General features: G+C 36.2%; 1 protein-coding gene across 1 annotated transcript in view; it reads left to right on the top strand.

The window, feature by feature from the left end:
• The window catches only part of LOC131800885 (uncharacterized), a 303,657-nt gene that overhangs the window by 75,410 nt on the left and 208,835 nt on the right, over positions 1 to 19,412 (top strand). The window lies entirely within an intron of this gene.

Raw genomic sequence — 19,412 nt, 5'->3', positions numbered from 1 at the left:
CGCGAAACTTCTTGTCATAGTTGTTAATGCAATCAGGAGCTGGTATACATATAACCTTCTCTTTCTCTCTCTCTCTCTCTCTCACACTCTTTTGGATTTGTCTCTTCTTCTCTCTTCATCATACATACATATATTCAACAGGAAACTTATTGCTGCAGGGGTCCTTTGTCTGACTTTTGTGATGCATAAATTCTGCAATTGTCGTTCTTCTTGCTCGCACACTAAGTTCATCCTGTTTTGTTGTTGTTTTTGTTATTTGTTTTTTTCGATTTTTTTCTTGTTTTATAGCTGAAATATAGTTTCTGTTATCCTAGGTTAGGGTTGAACTCAGCGCTGCCAGTCATTTACAAAAGGTTAACAACTCCGGTTACATGAGTAGGTCCTTTTATTTCTTTCTTTCTTGAATTGAATTTTTGTGTCAGCTGCATGCTTTAATGGCCGTCTCATTAAAGGTTATCAAAAAAAAAAAAAAAAGAGAAATGGGTATAAAAAAATGTATAGTAAAAAGCATGGATTCCCATGTCCTTAGGAAACCTTATCATAACCTTAGACAGAGGAACCATAGAAGAAGCCAGAACTATATTACACAATTAAACAACCACTTAAGGTAGCAGGAAATTCAAATATTTTGAAATCTGGATTTTTGGAAAAATATTTCAAAATTCCAATATTTTAAAACCTGAATTCTTGAAAAAAAATATTTCAAAATTCCAATATTAATAACCTGTATTCTTGAAAAAAATTTCAAAAATCCATCATTGAATTTTCTCTGATCCGTTTAAACATTTTTGAAATTTAATTAATTTTACCTTCATCGATCTTTGGAAAATTCCAAACTCCTTCAACACGATTCTATTTATCATTTGCAAAATTTTTAAAAAATATTTAATTAATATAAAAAAAAATAAAAATATTTCTTTAAAAATATTTCCAATATTTCCATAAAAATAATTCTTTAAAACTCCACGTTTTTATACCCTCAACCATATGGCTACAGAGGGTATATAACATTTGAGCAAAACGAAATAACGGCTTGAGTCCTTAGGTTTCTTTGGGCCAAATCCGTTCCAGGACATTTGGAGCTGATCTAGGGTTGTTCGTCCGTCTGTCTGTCTGGCTGGTGCTCACGATAACTCTCGAAGGGAATAAGAACTTCGATGAATAATGCCGCTAAAATCATCAAAATACGATTTTTTGCCATAGTCTGTAGTACCCATTACGAACTTCAAATACGAAGTTTGAAACAATTCCGGTGAATAATATCGCTAAAATCATCAGAATACCGAATATCGGGAGGTATGGGGGCTACACGAAGACACGAAATTGTTTGTCATAGGTTGTAACCATTAAGATCCTCCAATACGAAATTTGAAACGATTCCGGTGAAGAATGACGAAGAAATCATCAAAATACCGAATATCGGGAGGTACCGTTATATGTAGGAAATACGAGGATGTGGACCTGCATACAAACATTTTTGTGTCATAGGTTTTAGAATTCATTACGAACTTTAAACAACCAAATTTGAAAAAATTCCGGTGAATAATGTCGCTAAAATCATCAAAATACCGAATATCGGGAGGTACCATTATATGGGGGCTATACGAAGACGTGGACCTACATACGAAGATTTTTGCCATAGGCTATAGTACCCATTACGAACTTTAAATACGAAATTTGTTACAATTTCGGTGAATAATGTCGCAAAAATCACGAAAATACCGAGTATCGGGATGGATACGAAAAGGTGGACCGACATACTGGGAAAGTACACATGTATGCAAAATTTTAGCCTTCTTTCTCAATTAGTTCGAAAGATGGCGTGATTACAACAGACAGACGGACATCGCTCAATCGTCTTAAAATTTTAGGCTGATCCAGAATAAATGTACTTTGTGGGGTGTATCATGAATATTTCGAGGAGTTACAAACGGAATGACATATCTAATATACCCTCCATAGAATGGTGGAAAATACTCTCTCGAAAAATCTCTTTGTTTGGGACCCCAATTTTTTTCCTTGAAAAATATTTCTTTTAAAAATCAACGTTTTGTGAGTCTCTTAGGTTAGGTTCGGTTTAAGGATGCTCAACTACACTAGAGTCGGCAGCTGCTTTACTCGAGGACCCTTTGTGTTCATCGTAAAAAGAATTTGTTATTATAGGAAATATATTTATTGAAAAGGAAGAAGAGAAGAAAGAAGACGATAGGAGAAAATGAGAGAGAGAGAGAGAGATATCTAGTTATACAAACGCTTGCCTGACATGCTTTTAACAAACTTGTGGATGATGATGGGATCCATGTCTGAATAGAACGTTAGAGTTTCTACCTTCCATCCATATCGAAACGTCTATGTCTTTGACTTGACAGAGTGGGACATCTGAAGATGTAGATGTTCAATCTCCTCTACTTTTTCCTCGTCCTCACATAGTCTACAGTAGTTTGGACTAACGTTATCCCATGTAGAGGTCAGAAATCTGATACTGCTTTGGCCAGCCAATATGCCCACCACAAATCTAGATCGGACCTACTACCAAAAGAAGGCTGCAGGTTCTTTTTCTAGAGGTAGCCGGCCAGATGGCTCTAGATTGGATTCCAGTTGCCATCGATGGCTTTTTCGATAAGAGCCTTTTTGTCAAACCGATGACAGACTCTTCAATCGGCTGGTCAATGGACTGAGAACAGCCTTAAGCTATGCTATAATATGTCCTGGAACCCAACAAAGCCATAACAGAAGCCCACGTGTTTCAAAAATGTTTTTTTTTCTTGCAGTCACGCATTCTTGACTCTCGATTTGAAGGCACTTGACTTGATCGCTTTGAGGGCCGCCTGATTATCGACTCTCGATATAGGCACTGGTCCTGTTATGCTATAACAAATTTCTCTTGCCATTTCGACTGCTTTCTTGCACGCTGCAATTGTTATTAAACGTATTTGAGGATTTTGACAGAATACACCATCACCGGTGCCTTCATCCATCTTGAAACCGCCTGTGTATTTGCACAGATCGTCCAGAGGAGGTTCATCAGAAGCCAAGCATCTCTAGCCGGTTTAGTTACGCCAATAAAGTTAAAGTCGTGGGTGTTTGTATGAGGTGAGTTCAGTCGTTGCCAATCAATTTAAGGACCCACAAACCTTAAGTAAAACACGAGAGTTTATAATATCAGGATTTTTATTATAATCCTCTACTGTTTATATTACGACTAATATATGCAGAATATGGGGTTGATTTTGATATTGGTTGATGTTGGTATGTAGGAGGGTTGCTGTTGATTTGGAGCTATCTGGATCGCTTTTCGGATGGTCAGTGTTCGTGAGGTTATCGGTTCGGGAGTATTCTGGTCATTTGAAGTTGTCGTAAGTATTCGGGTTGATGTCAGCTCGAAAGCATCGGTGTTGATGTCGATTCGGGCTCTCCGAAGTTTTCGGGTTGCTGTCGGGAGAAAGTTTGATTGCTGGGTGTGGCAAAGCGCTATGAGCATGGGGCTTGCTATGAGCTTGGAGCTTGCTATGAGCTTGTAGCTTGCTATGAGCGTTGTGCTTGTTATGACGTTACCTCCCGATATTCGGTATTTTGATGATTTAAGCGACATTATTCAGCGAAATTGTTTCAAATTTTCAAATTTTCGGTATTTTGAAGATTTTAACAAAATTTTTAACGGATTTTATTTATTTTTCTTTTTTTGAAGATTTTCAAATTCGTTCCAAATGGTGGAGGGTATTCAAAGATCGGCCTGACCGAATTTAAAGTTTTTATTTACTTCTTTTAATCCAGATTTATGGCTCTGTTGGTCCTTTAAGTAAACAGTTATCATAGAAATAATTGATTTAAAACGATCCATGATTATGGCTGTGCTACTCATTGAAATATTTTTAATATTTTGTTGTTGCAAATTTGTGGCTGTTTATCCTTCAAATAAAAATCCCACATTATGCCTGAATGTCCTTCAAATAATTATTTCAAAAACACGATTGAGATCCTTGAAATTAAAGGTTTTAAAAAATTCACAATTATGACATTGTTGTTCCTTGAAATAAATGTTGTAAAAAATCCACGATTATTGATTTATTAATCCTTGTTTTCATTTTTGAACAAACCATGATTATGGCCCTGTTGGTGCCTTAAATTATTTTTCAACAAAATCTACAATTACAGCAATGAGATTCCTTGAATAATGGCTTCCTTAGATCTTGAAATATTGGTTTAAAAAACCCACGATTGTGGCTCCGTTAATCCATGAAATAATCGTTTTAACATTTTCACAATTATTGCTCTGAAAGTCCTTGAAGTAATTGTTGTGAAATCCACGATTATAGCACTGTCCTTGTAAGAAATCTCGGAAAAAAATCTATTTTAACAATAAGGAAAGCAGTAAGTTCGACCGGGCCGAACTTTAAATACCCTCCATCATTTGGAACAAATTAGGAAATTAAAAAAAAAAAAAAAAAATAAATAAATAAATAAATAAAATAAGATCCATTAAAAATTCTGAAAATTTTTAAAAATACCGAATATCGGAAGGTGGATATGCAATATTGTGGACCTATATAGACAAATCTATGCCTGGGGGTAAAGTACTCACTAAGAACTCCTTGTGTAGAATTTCAGTCAATTCCGTTGAAAAATGTGGCTAAAATCATCAAAATGGAGGCTATACGATATCGTGGACCTATACAGATAATTCTCTTCCAAGGGATAAGGTACTCACTAGGAACTCCTCAGACAATTCCATTGGAAAATGTGGATAAAATCATCAAATTACCGAATATCGGGATGTACCACCATTATATGGGGGCTATACGATATCGTGGACCGATGTAGCCCATCTTTGAACTTGACCTGCCTGTAGACAAAAGACAGATATGTGCAAAATTTGAGCTTCCTATTTTTATTCATTTTGACTGTAGCGTGATTACACCAGACGAACAGAGGGACGGACGGACAGGGCTAAATCGCCTTAGAATTTTACGCTGATCAAGAATATAAATACCTTGTTGGGTCTAAAATTATGAGTTACAAACGGAATGACAAACTTAATATACCCTCCATTGTATGTATGGTGGAGGGTATATAAAGTTTGTCAATTACTTTAAATATCCACGATAATAGGTATAAAAGGCCTTGAAAAAATCCTGAATAGTAGATATAATAGTCCTTGAATAATGGCTTTGTTAGTTCTTGGAATGCTGGTTTTAAAAAACCCACAACTGTAGCTGTTGGTTCTTTAATAAAATCCAGGATAATGCCCGGAAAGTCCTTGAAATAATTTAAAAAAATCCGATTATGGCCCTGTTGATCCTTGAAAAATACCTGATTATGGCAGTGCAAGTCCTTGAATAATTTTTTTTAAAAACACCTGTCGGCCATTGGTCCTTGTTGATCTTTTGGTCCTTATAATATATATATTTGTATACCCTCCACCATACTATAGAGGGTATATTAAGTTTGTAATTTCGCTCCTTAGACCCTCTCAGTCCAAGCTCGATTATTTTTAGATAACATATTCTCTAAAATAATTTTCCTAACGAAAACATGACCCCCACTCTTCAAACTACTTAGCAATTAGTTGATTTCCTCAGCCATACATCCCAGTAATTGCTTGTTTTCATAGCTCATTTATAATGTAATCGGTTGAGAGCAAAATGCAAAAAAAAAATAATTAAAATTAATTTACAAAACAACAACAAAATACAATAGCATTGGCAACAGGAAAAACTGCTCATTTTTGCTGATATACGGTCGACATTGGTTAGATGGCAACATAGAACAGGGAATGGAAGTGTGTGTGTCTAGAGATGGCGTCGAACACAAGTCCCCCATGGCAGATATGTAAATGCGACTTGTCTACACATTTGAAAAATAATTGTAGACATTTATTTGTTGGAGATGAGCGACAGACAGACAGACGGACATGACAGAATGTCAACAACATTATTAGGAGCTCATCACATTAGATTTCCATTGAATTCATATCCATCGACTTTTCAGGCAACTCTCTGCAATTCTCTCTCTCTGGCGACATTGTAAGTTCTCCTACAACAAAAATACTATTGAGGAGGGAACCTGAACAAAAGCCAACGACGCCAATCATTCGAACGAACCCAACCCCAACCGCAAAATTGAAACAAACAAACAAATAAAACAACAATAACAAATGCCATCGGCACCAAACCAAAATAACGATGGCGATGGCATTGTAGATTGCATTTTGTATTAGTTTTTGTTGCTGTTGTTATTGTAGTTTTATTATTTTTCTCTCTTATTGCCTCTTTTTCTGCATAACTAACCTCCGACAATGCATTTTCTAATAGTGCACCGAAAACGTCATTTCAACAACACCAAAAGCAACAATGAATGGCATTAACAACGCCGATAATACCGGGGGGGTTAGGGCAGGCGGTGCTGTAGTCTACGCGAATAAACAATTGTGGTTTAGAACAATGTGTGAAAATGACAGCGGACACATGTTATGTCATACCCTCAATGTAAATAATAATAGCAACAATGATAATAATAATAATAATAATAATAATAATAATAATAATAATAATAATAATAATAATAATAATAATAATAATAATAATAATAATAATAATAATAATAATAATAATAAGAATAAGAATAATAATAATAATAATAATAATAATAATAATAATAATAATAATAATAATAATAATAATAATAATAATAATAATAATAATATAATAATAATAATAATAATAATAATAATAATAATAATAATAATAATAATAATAATAATAATAATAATAATAATAATAATATAATAATAATAATAATAATAATAATAATAATAAGAATAATAATAATAATAATAATAATAATAATAATATAATAATAATAATAATAATAATAATAATAATAATAATAATAATAATAATAATAATAATAATAATAATAATAATAATAATAATAATAATAATAATAATAATAATAATAATAATAATAATAATAATAATAATAATAATAATAATAATAATAATAATAATAATAATAATAATAATAATAATAATAATAATAATAATAATAATAATAATAATAATAATAATAATAATAATAATAATAATAATAATAATAATAATAATAATAATAATAATAATAATAATAATAATAATAATAATAATAATAATAATAATAATAATAATAATAATAATAATAATAATAATAATAATAATAATAATAATAATAATAATAATAATAATAATAATAATAATAATAATAATAATAATAATAATAATAATAATAATAATAATAATAATAATAATAATAATAATAATAATAATAATAATAATAATAATAATAATAATAATAATAATAATAATAATAATAATAATAATAATAATAATAATTAGATTTAGCAAGGGAGCTACATCGAAATCTGAACCAATCTCTATACAATTTATCAGGGGTATTTGTATGATCCAGCTCATAGTTGGTACCAAATATCATTGTTTGGAGAGAATTTTAAGGGGGACATAAATACAAAATCGGATGTAAATATATATATTGGACCTAAAAATATAACATAACCGAAATCGAATTTTATATATTTACATGGGGGCTATATCCAAATCTGAACCGATCTCGAATTTGGCGAAGCTGCCCGAATGTTCACAAGCTGCCCGAATGTTGCTCTGCGGCCCATTCCCGGTCAAGCGCTTGCTTGAGGTGATCGACACTTTGGTATTTTTTTAGTGCCAACCTTGCTTTCCAAAGTACTCCAGACACAATAGTCTAACGGATTGGTATCCGGAGACTTTGGTGGCCATTTTGTGTTGGAAATAAAGCGGGAACTTCATTTTGTCCTGTTGGAATGTCCAAGGTCTGCGGTCAAAATGTTTGCATGCCCAAAGATTTAATACACCCTTCAAAATATTTTCGCAATAATATTCGGCATTTATTCTGATGCCACGGACGATTAATACGAGCGGACAGCGACCATCGGCTGTTATGGAGGCCCACACCATCACCATGGCCGGCGCTTGAGTTCTGGTGACCAACCGAAGGTGCACATTTTCAGCTGATCTCTTTGGCAAGTAAACACGATAATTTTGCTTGTTTACAAACTGCTGGACAACGAATGTTTTCTCATTGGACCCGAAGAAAACCAAATTCGGCAGTTTATCATTTTCGGCCAAGCGAAACAACCCTTTAGCTCTTTTGAGTCTATTTTCTTTCAGTTGCGGTGTAAGTTCTTGCACTTTTTGGAATTTCAATGGCTTTACCCCGAGCTCATTTTTAAATATTTTTCGAATGGGATATTGCGATATGTTCAGCTCACGAGCCATTATTCGTACATTGCGACGAGGATTTCGATCAAGTCGCTTCTTTACTTTTCGAACCATTTCTGCTGATGTTGCAGTTTTCTTCCGTCGACGTCCTTGACGTCAGGCTATGCTACCAGTATCACGGTATACGAGCGATGTTATGAGACACATGAGATTTATTCACATTTAAATGCTGGAGTGCTCTAACCATAGCCACTGGTGTTTTTCCAGCCAAATATAAAGAAATCACACTATCACGCTTGAATTCCATCACGAATAACTTTTTTTCTGGAAAATGCTCACTAAAATGCTTTTGTATGCTTGAAAACCATATAATGAGCTGTCACTGGAATAATTTTAACAGCTGTCGGACGAGTGGTTTAGAGATGACAGCAGTCTGAAATTGGTTGCAGTTTTTTCATCTCACCCTGTATGTATTTTTTTCATTGGACTTTTTTCTCCATTTTACAAGTTTTCATATCACATTTTCAAAGAACAAGAATTGAGACCCTGGTTCCTTGTTATTTTTCCATTTTTTTAACTGCCGTTTGTAGTTATTCTGTCGTAAAGAGTATGGAAATGTTGGTGGATTTAGAGATCGGATCTCCTGTTCATACTCGGCGTGTCGAAAACAAAGTACTAACTAAATATTGTTTCGTTATCCTTTTCATTTGCTAGGGGTTGACCTCCCAGTTTCTTCGTCATCCAAGGCTTAATGGATCTAGGTTTATGTTTATTCTCAGTTCCTCTCTTCCTTTCAAGTATGGCGATTTGGTAGGACTTTAATATAAACCTATATTGAGCATGTTCGAGAATTGCAGAGCCTCTACGTTTAGCTACCATTATTTTCCTTCTTCTGGGATAAGTATAGCTCTCCACCTTCGTTTCAGTGCATTTGACATTTTTCGAGTGTGTCCTCTTTTTTTTTGGGGCAATTTCTGAGGCTTCATAATGGGAAAATTTTGCTAATGTTCGAGATTTGCGGGACCTCCACGTTTAGCTCCCATTAATTCCTTTCTTCTGGGATGAGTATAGCTGTCCCCCTCGATTCCAGTGTATTTAACATTTATCGAGTTCGTCCTCTTTTTTGGACAAGTTTTGAGGTGAAAATTTTGCTTCAAATATTTTCAAGCGATCTCCAGGTCCATATACCGACATTACAGTTTTCAGTTCTTCCAATGTACTCTTCTTGCTTCCGCGATGTGTAGTTTCTTTTTGTTTCTTTGTACTTAGCAGGTTCGAAATTTGCGGGACCTCTACGTTTAGCTCTTATGAGTTTTTTCTTCTTCTGAAACTCTAAAGTTTCCGAAAAAAGGAACCTAGGTTCGCAGGTTCGAAATTTGCGGGACCTCTACGTTTAGCTCTTATGAGTTTTTTCTTCTAAAACCCTAAAGTTTTCCGAAAAAAGGAACCTAAGAACATTTTGTGAAGGTCTTTTAAAAGTATAAAGAAAATTTTAGGACTTTTGTGGATAAAATACCTTCCATAGGTCTTCTACAATCAAGTTATCCTCAAGATAGCGTCTTGTACTTCTTTTTTCTAAATTTTAATACTTTTTACTAATGAGGCCTTATAATTGCCCTTTTAAATTGAAAATTCAATTTAGACCACTTGACAATTTTGAATTCACATTATGACCAATCAATAAAACTGGAGTTGTGCAGGCCAATGGAATGCCCTCCCTTTACCTGGTGTTGTGATAGCCTTAAAAATAACACAACAAAAACTCAACCACTAATACATATTCACAAATACACACACACACATACCTACTATTCAGTTGACGACAATATGTAAACATGCCATTACTTTTGCTTTAGAGAAAAGTTCAATGGCCGTAAACGACCCTGAGGTCTAAAGTTCAACAAACTGGCAAAGTACAAAAAAACACACAAACCTCGACATCATCAGCAGCAATAACAACAACAACAACTTAGGGAAAACCCTACATTTTCAAAACATGAATCCGAAATATATTTTTCATTGTCGTAGTTGTTGTTAGGGATGTGTGTTAGAAAAAGGAGCTTTTCTTTCTCGGGAAACCCACCAACAAGGGCCTTGTGTGAAGAGACCCAACATTTTTTTTTTGAAACATCCATTCAAAATTGTAACCTTTTTATATAAAATACTCAACACACACACACCAAATTTAATATACAGCTGCTGTGAGTTCCATTTATAACGTCTAAGGCTCCTTGTTTCTCTTTTAGGGGTCGTTGGCTCCTTTATCCCTTACTTACACACAAAAATCAATGATGATGACGGCGACGACGACGACGTTGTGATGTGCCATATACCAAACACAAACACTTACACACACACACATACTTCAATACAACAATCGTGCACGAGTTCATTTCAATGTTGTTGCTGCTGCTGTTTAAAATTCTCCTAAACTCCTACTCCCTACAACCACACTCATCAGTTGTTATTCAGTCTTGTTTTTGTTGTTGGGGATTTGTTGGCAACGTGACAAAACATTTTTGGGGTCGTTGATGGTCGTTATCCTATATACCGAGAAACATAACATAACACGAGTGCAAGGAAAACAACGACCGCAAAAGCAACACCAACAGCAATAATACAATACCAAGTAAAGAGAGCGAGAGGGAGAGAGCGCGCCCAGCCATAACAACATGAGGACTGGCACAGAGTTTTTAGTTTTTTTTTTGTGGGGAAAAGAGAAATGCATTCCTACCTCTCATTGAGAGAAGAGAAATGGCAAATTCATGCAATTTATTCGGCTCTTTGGTGAGGTGTAACAAAAGAAGTTCACTCACTTCCCTACAAAAATAGTAAAAACAACAAGGTTGTGTTCTCTCTCTACATTACTCCCTATTGAGGAGATGGTGGGAGTTCACTCACTTCCCTACAGACATAATAAAAACAACAAGGTTATGTTCCCTTTTTTACTTTGCTCCCTATTGAGGAGATGTTGGCTCTTTTCGTTCGCTGAATTATTGCCGCTAAGACTATCTTTTATGGAATTGCATAAAAATCCTGCCATATGGTTACGTCAAGTGAAGGTCTGTCTGTGTAAATTTCGGAAAATCCAAACATTGTAAACGGTATAACAAACTTCCTATATACGACGACCCAACAACTTAATGAAAGAGAGCTGTTTTGTAAGAAATTTTAATGGGTGTTGCCAGATCTTGGAATTGGGATGGGTACTTGGGTAACAAGCCAGTAAAAATTTGAGGGGCCAAAAACTCGATTTTAATATAAAATTTAAGCAAACAGCCTTCTGCACTAACAGTAGGCTGAAAATAATGGGTCCTTCCTAAAAAATACTCAAAGCAAATTAACTTGTTTTCTTCACTACCAATTAATGTGTAACGTCGGCACAGAGTGTGCGCATCCTACCTCAAATCCGCAGGTTGTGAATTCGTGATTTGGCGTAGGCAAACGAAGAAAATTAGTTCTGATGTGATTTTTTTAAGAATTTCTAAAAATATTTTTCCAAAACATTTCCGAGTAATTTACACTTTTAAGAGAAGTTTTATTTGGTTTATTAGCTGTTATATTGGGGTCTATACGAAGACGTGGACCTGCATAGGCATCTTTTGTTGAAATCCATTAAAATATTCAAATGCGAAACTTGAAAAAAAAAATCCAGTAAATAATGTAACTCAAATCATAAAAATACGAAATATGGCGAGGTACCGTTAAATCGGGGCTACACGAAGACCTGGACCTGCATCGACAATTTTCTGTCACAGGCTGTAGGAAGTTCAAATACGAAATTTCAATAAAGTTCGGTGAATATTCTACCTAAGATAGTTAAAATAACGAATATAGGGAGATACTGATATTTGGGGCCTATACAAAGACCCGGACCTGCATAGAAAATTTTCTGTCATAGAATGTAGTATCCATTACGAACTTCAAATACAAAATTTCGCTTAAGTCATCAAAATACCAAATATCGGGAGGTACTGTTATATCGGGGCTATACGAAGACCTGGACCTGCATCGACAATTTTCTGACACAGGCTGTAGGAAGTTCAAATACGAAATTTCAATAAATTTCGGTGAATATTCTACCTAAGATAGTTAAAATAACGAATATAGGGAGACACTGATATATGGGGCATATAAAAAGACCCGGACCTGCACAGAAAATTTTCTGTCGTAGAATGTAGTATCCATTAGGAACTTCAAATACCAATTCCAAATTGTGCTAAAGTCATCAAAATACTAAATATCGGGATGTACCGTTATGTTGAGACTATACGATGACATGGACCTGCACAAATTTCTGTCATAGGCTGTAGTATCCAATACGAACTTCAACTACCAAATTTGAAGCTATTCCGGTGATTCTACCTAAGATAGTCAAAATACCGAATATAGGAAGATACTGATATATGGGGCCTATACAAAAAACCCGGACCTGCATAGAAAATTTTCTGTCATAGACTGCAGTTCCCATTACGAATTCTAAATACGAAATTTGAAGCATATCCGGTGAATAATATCCCTAAAATTGTCAAAATGTCGAATATAAAGGGGGGAGGGGGTTAAGGTTTCTTGGTTACCGTTGTATGTGAGCTATACGATGTCGTGGACCTATTCAGGGAGAGATAAAAAACTGCGACAAAGTCAAATGCCATTTCTTAACTTTTTTTTAATTTTATTGAATGAAAGCAAAAAGTGTCGGAAATAGCATCAAATTTTAGAATAGATTTGTTCGAATTGGTCACCTTTGGCACTAATTATGGCCTTCAAACGGCAAATGAAACCGTCACACGCTGCCCGAATGTTGCTATGCGGTATTTTGGCATATTCCCGGCGAAGCGCTTGCTTGAGGTGATCGAAATTTTGGTATTATTTAGTACCAACCTTGCTTTCCAAAATACTCCAGACACAATAGTCCAACGGATTGGTATCCGTAGATTTTTGGTGGCCATTGTGCGCTGGAAAAGAAGCGAGAAACCTCGTTTTGTAACCATTCCTGGGTTGCGCGTGCTGAGTGCGATGGTGCTGAGTCCTGTTAGAATATTCAAGGTCTACGGCCAAAATGTTTGAGTGCTCAAGACTTTAATACACCCTCCAGAATATTTTCGCGATAATATTTGACTATTATTCCGATGCCTCGGTCGATTAATACGAGCGGAGAGCGACCATCGGCTGTTATGGCGACCATCACCATGGCCGGCGCTTGAGTTCTGGTGGCCAACCGAAGGTGCATATTTTCAGCTGATCTCTTTGGCAAGTAAACACGATTGCCTCGATGTTGTTTGTTTACAAACTGCTGGACAATGAATGTTTTCTCATCGGAGAAAACCAAATTCGGCAGTTCACCACTCTCGGCAAGTCTTTAGCTCTTTTGAGTCTATTTTCTTTCTGTTGCGGTGTAAGTTCTTGCACTTTTTGGAATTTCAATGACTTTACCCCGAGCTTCCCCGATTTTTCAATATTTACCGAATGGAATATTGCGATATGTTCAGCTCACGAGCCATTTTTCGGCCACTGCAACGCGGGTTTGGGATCAAGTCGCTTCTTTACTTTTCGAACCTTTTCTGCAGATATTGCTTTTTTTCTTCGGTTCACTTTCTTGACGTCAGGCTACGCTACCAGTATCGCGGTAACGAGCGATGGTACGAGACACAAAATGGTTATTCATATTTAAATGCTGGAGTGCTCTTACGATAGCCACTTGTGGTTTTCCAGCCAAATATAAAGAAATCACACTATCACGCTTGAATTCCATCACCAATAACTTTTTCTCTGGAAAATTCTCTCAAAAAATGCTTTTGTACGCTTGTAAATAATATTATGAGCTGTCACTGGAATAATTTTAACAGATGTCGGACGAGGGGCTTAGAAATGACAGCAGTCTGAAGTTGGTTCCAGTTTTTTCATCTCTTTCTGTATGTTTGATAGTTGCTTTTTAGAACATCAGGCTGTTGCAGTGTTACCAGAAAATTGCGATTGTTTTGTACCGTCAATGCAGTGCAGTATTGCAATTCCGTAAAGACCCATCATTATTCATATTTACCCACATGTTTAATAAACGGCAGAAACATCTGGCATCTCTGCTGCATTATTGCAATGGTCGTCATGCATAATACATTGCATTGTGTGGTTTGTTTACACTTTTCTTGGTGCATTCACCGCTTTCGGTCGTTCGTTGACTCTTTGGCAATAATAACAACAACGACAAGAGACGAGAAAACCACGAAGGCTCGCCTATACAGTGTCATCGTCATCATACTCGCACTTGCACACACGCACACAACTCGGTGGACTCCTTCAACCGGGGTGTTTGCTCTTCACAGTGTGTCTCTGTTTTGGCACACAACTCATCTCCACCACACGATGACGACCACGAACACGACGTCTTATACAACTCGTTTTATAGCTTGCACAATCGACGAACGACAAATTCATATTTGCTAAATTTAGGCTTCCTCTTCCGAATGGCTGGCGTTGAGAATACCAGCACGCTGGCTGGGCAATTTGTATGTTTTCGATTTTGTTTTTCTTGTTGTTGCTGTTGCTGCTGCTGGTTGTCATTTGTAATGGAGGTTTTGCTTTTGTGCATGCCGGCATAATTTGCCATTATTACTCAACACTTGTTTAGGTGGGGTGTTCTCTTGGCAAATTGTCTCTCCCTCTCTCTGTCTCTCGTAGCGTTATTTCTCTTTAATGCTGTTGTGGGGGGATTGCACTGCAATTTTTGTTCAGTTCTTTGTTGTTTTTTTTTGTTGTTGCTGCTGCTGCTTTCTCACCTGCGGTGTGTTGTCGCGCTCTTTGTTATTGTTTAGAATAAAAGCAACAAACTTTTATGACCTTTATGGGTGGTCAAAAGAAATTCAGTTGTCTGGTTAGTGTCTCCCATTGACATTTATGGCAAAAATTTTATGAACTTCTTTTGTGTGGTGGAAACAAAAATGTACATAATTGCGGGTGGATGGCTGAATTAAACAAAGGAGTTCACATTGCGAAAATTAAACGAAATTTAAGGCGAAGGGATTTGCATTGTTGTTGTGAAAATGGGAAATATTTGTAAATATTGTGGCAAAAAAAAAAAACAAATTCAAGAAAAGATTCTGAAAATATGCAAATCAAAAAATCTTGGAAGATCAATAGAAGCTCTTTTTATTGTTTTATTGTTTAGCCGTGGACGATCCCGATGAGATAAAAACGAAGAACTTTTTATTACTAGGTAAAAAAGAGATCAGTGAGGTAACAAGCATCCTTACGGGGCACCTGGACCTACAAGCTCATCTGTACAAGATAGGATGTGGAGATAACAGCATATGCAGGGCATGTGGGGAAGATGACGAAACATTGGAACATTTTCTCTGTCAATGCCCATCGTTTGCAAATATCGGATCCCAATTTTTAGGGAACGACTTCATACCAGACCTTAATCAGACCATGGTAAATGATATAAGACAGCTAGGAAATTTCATAAAGGCAACTGAATTTCAAATATGTATAACTGACCGTAAGCTGCCAGTCTACTTCTTCTTCTTCTTCAAAAAAAAAAAAAAAAACCCTTAGTTTAGAGCGCACAACAGGCCTATACTGGCTTAAGTGTATGCCCAACATTGAATGCGGCGAATTGCTTCGCCCCTCTTTTTAACCTAACCTAACCCTAAGGTTTTAGTTCGGTATATGTTTTCTAGACCCTCCAACATTCTATGGAGGGTATATTAACTTTGTAATTCTCTTTGTAACTTCTCGAAGTACTCATATTAGACCCAACAAAGTATATATTTTTTTGATCACCGTAAAATTCTAAGCCTATTTAGCTTCCTTTCGAACGAATTGAGATAGAAGGCTAAATTTTTGCACAAGTATGTATTTTGCCAGTATGGCAGGGTAAGTTCGTAAATGGACATTATTCAACGGAATTGTTTTAAATTTCGTATTTGAAGTTCCTACTGGGTAGTACAACCTATGACTGAAAATTGTCCACGCAAATCCACGTCTTCGTATAGGCCCACATACAGAGTGAGATGAAAAAAACTGTAATCAACTTCCGACTGCTGTCATTTCTAAGCCACTCGTCCGAGAGCTGTTAAAATTATTCCAGTGACAGTTCATTATATATATTACAAGCGTACAAAAGCATTTTGCGGAGAATTTTCCAGAAAATAAATTATTCGTGTTGGAATTCAAGCGTGATAGTGTGATTTCTTTATATTTGGCTGGAAAACCACAACTGGCTGTCGTTACAGCACTCCAGCATTTAAATATGAATAAATCTTTTGTGTCTCGTTCCATCGTTACCGTTACCGTGATACTGGTAGCGTAGGAAGTGGACGGAAGAAAACAGCAACATCAGCAGAAATGGTTCGAAAAGTAAAGAAGCGACTTGATCGAAACCCGTGTCGTCGCAGTGGTCTAAAAATGGCTCGTGAGCTGAATATATCGCAATATTCCATTCGGCAAATACTGAAAAATTGGGGAGCTCGGGGTAAAGCCATTGAAATTGCAAAAGTGCAAGAATTTACATCGCAAGAAGAAGAAAATAGACTCATAAGAGCTAAAGAGTTGCTCCGCTTGGCTGAAAGTCGGAACTGCCAAATTTGATTTTCTTCGATGAGAAAACATTCTTTGTACAGCAGTTTGTAAACAAACAAAATGATCGTACTTACTTGCCAAAGAGGTCAGCTGAAAATGTGCACCTTCGCAAGATGTTTGGCCACCAGAACTCAAGCGCCGGCCATGGTGATGGTGTGGTCCGCCATAACAGCCGATGATCGCTCTCCGCTCGTGTTTGGCATCGACCTTGGCATCAGAATAAATGCCGAATATTATTTCGAAAATATTCTGGAGGTTGCATTAAAGCCTTGGGCACGCAAACATTTTGGCCGCAGACCTTGGACATTCTAGCAGGAATCAACACCATTGCACTCAGCACGTGCCACCCAAGAATGGTTTCAAAATGAGGTTCCTCGCTTCATTTCCAGCGCACAATGGCCACAAAATCTCCGCATACCAATCTTATGGACTATTGTGTCGGGAGTATTTTGAAAATGGCAAGGTTGACACTTAAAAAATACCAAAGTGTCGATCACCTCAAGCAAGCGCTTCGCCGGGAATAAACCAAAAAAACCGCAGAACAACATTCGGGCAGCGTATGTCGGTTTCATTGGACGCTTGAAGGTCATAATTCGTGCCAAAAGTGGCCAATTTGAACAAATCTAAACTTATTCGAAAATTTGAATTGTATAAAATTCTTAAAATTGGAATTGTCTTAAACTTCGTATTTGGAATTCGTAATGGCTACTACAGCGTATGACAGAAAATTTTCTATGTTGGTCCAGGTCTTCGCATAGGTCTCATGTTTCCCTATATTCGGTAGTTCGACGATTTTTAGATACAATATTCACCGCAATCGTTTGAGATTTCCTATTTGAATTTCCTAATAGGTGCAGCCTGTGACAGAAAATTTCCAATGGAGGTCCTGGCCTCCGTATAGGCCCCATATAACGGTACCTAACGATATTCAGTATGTTGATTATTTTAGCCACATTATTCACCGGAATTGTTTCAAATTTCGTATTTAGAATTCATAATGGGTACCACAGCCTATGACAAAAAAATTGCTTATGCTGGCTCACGGCTTTGTATAGGCCCCATATATCGGTATCTCCCTATATTCGGTATTTTGATGATTTTAGCTACAATATTTACCGAAATTGTTTGAAATTTCGTATTAGAAGTTCCTAATATTTACTACAGCCTATAACTAAAGATTGCGTGTGCAGGCCCACGGCTTCCTATGATGCCCCGATGTAACGGTACCTTCCGATATTAGATATTTTGATGATTTTAGCGACATTATTCACCGGAATGGTTCGAAATTTGCTATTTGAAGTTCGTAATGGATACTACATTCTTTGACAGAAAGTTTTCTATGCAGGTCCGGGTCCTCATATATCAGTATCTACCATTTTGACTATCTCAGGTGGAATATTCACCGAAATTGTTTGAAATTTCGTATTTGAACATCCTAATAGGTACTACAGCCTGTGACAGAAAATTGTCTATGCAGGTCCAGGTCTTTGTGTAGCCCCGATATAACGGTTCCTCCCCATATTCGGTATTTTTATGATTTTACCTACACTTTTCACCGGATTTTTTTCAAGTTTCGTATTTGAATATTTTAATGGCTTATGACAAAAGTTGCCTATGCAGGTCCACGCCTTCGTGTATAGCCGTTATATTGAGGGTATAAAAAAATCAGGAGGGGAAAAATACCATTTTTATTATGTTTTTAGGCATCTGCAAGCTGACTTAAGGTTAATTTAAATCTGTTATAAACGCCTAAAAGTATGCTTTACTTTCTAAGGTATTTTGCAAATAATTATTAGGTTCCGAAATTAGTTAGTTTTTCCCCCAGACTTTTAATATGTTCTTCAAATAATACCCAAAATTTAAAGTAATTTCATAAAAATGTCCCCCTTGTTTAAATCCATTTACTCAAACGGCCAACATTTCCATTGTATGCCTAAGGGATGTGGTGTGGAGGAAGCATGTCGCAGCAAACCACACACTTGAATGACCTTTCGAGTGTCGTCATTCTGAGTTCATTCTGTTCAAGTCAATGATGGGGTTAATGAAACGGTTTGGCACAGAAAAACTCACAACACAATGTGCACTCCCAACACATGCACACCATCAACAACAGTAGCAACAACACCAACCATAAACAATACCCGCTGCCAGCCGACTAACAAGGAAGAGACAATTGCAAAACAAAATCAAACAGCAACGACCTCTAAAGAAAAACAAAGCATAGGCAGAGCAATGTGAAAAAATAATGCATTTCACAACTCTTTTACTCTTTGGTATAAACGAAACTAACAATTTCTCTTCTCTTAAAAAGAGAACATATATTGCTTAACTCCCATATCTCTCTTGCTCTTTGTGTGACTGAAGAGATTGAGTGTTCCAAACGAAAGTGAATTTGTTTTTCTTTTTATTCAGCCACAATAATTTCCGCTTTGCGATGTTTGGCTGTGACTGGTGTTTTGCTTTCATGGTGCAACAACCGGCCTGTCAACAACCCACAGAAGAAAGCCCACATCTAAAGGTGTGTGTTTGTGTGTGTATGTAGATTGTGTGAGTTGCGTTTGGTTGGTGAGTGAGTGAGTGCATTGT

The sequence above is a fragment of the Musca domestica genome, unplaced genomic scaffold (assembly GCF_030504385.1).
Source record: "Musca domestica strain aabys unplaced genomic scaffold, Musca_domestica.polishedcontigs.V.1.1 13, whole genome shotgun sequence".
Classification (NCBI taxonomy): domain Eukaryota; kingdom Metazoa; phylum Arthropoda; class Insecta; order Diptera; family Muscidae; genus Musca; species Musca domestica.
Note: the sequence above shows the minus strand (reverse complement) of the source record. Positions and strands in the feature narration are given on the sequence as shown.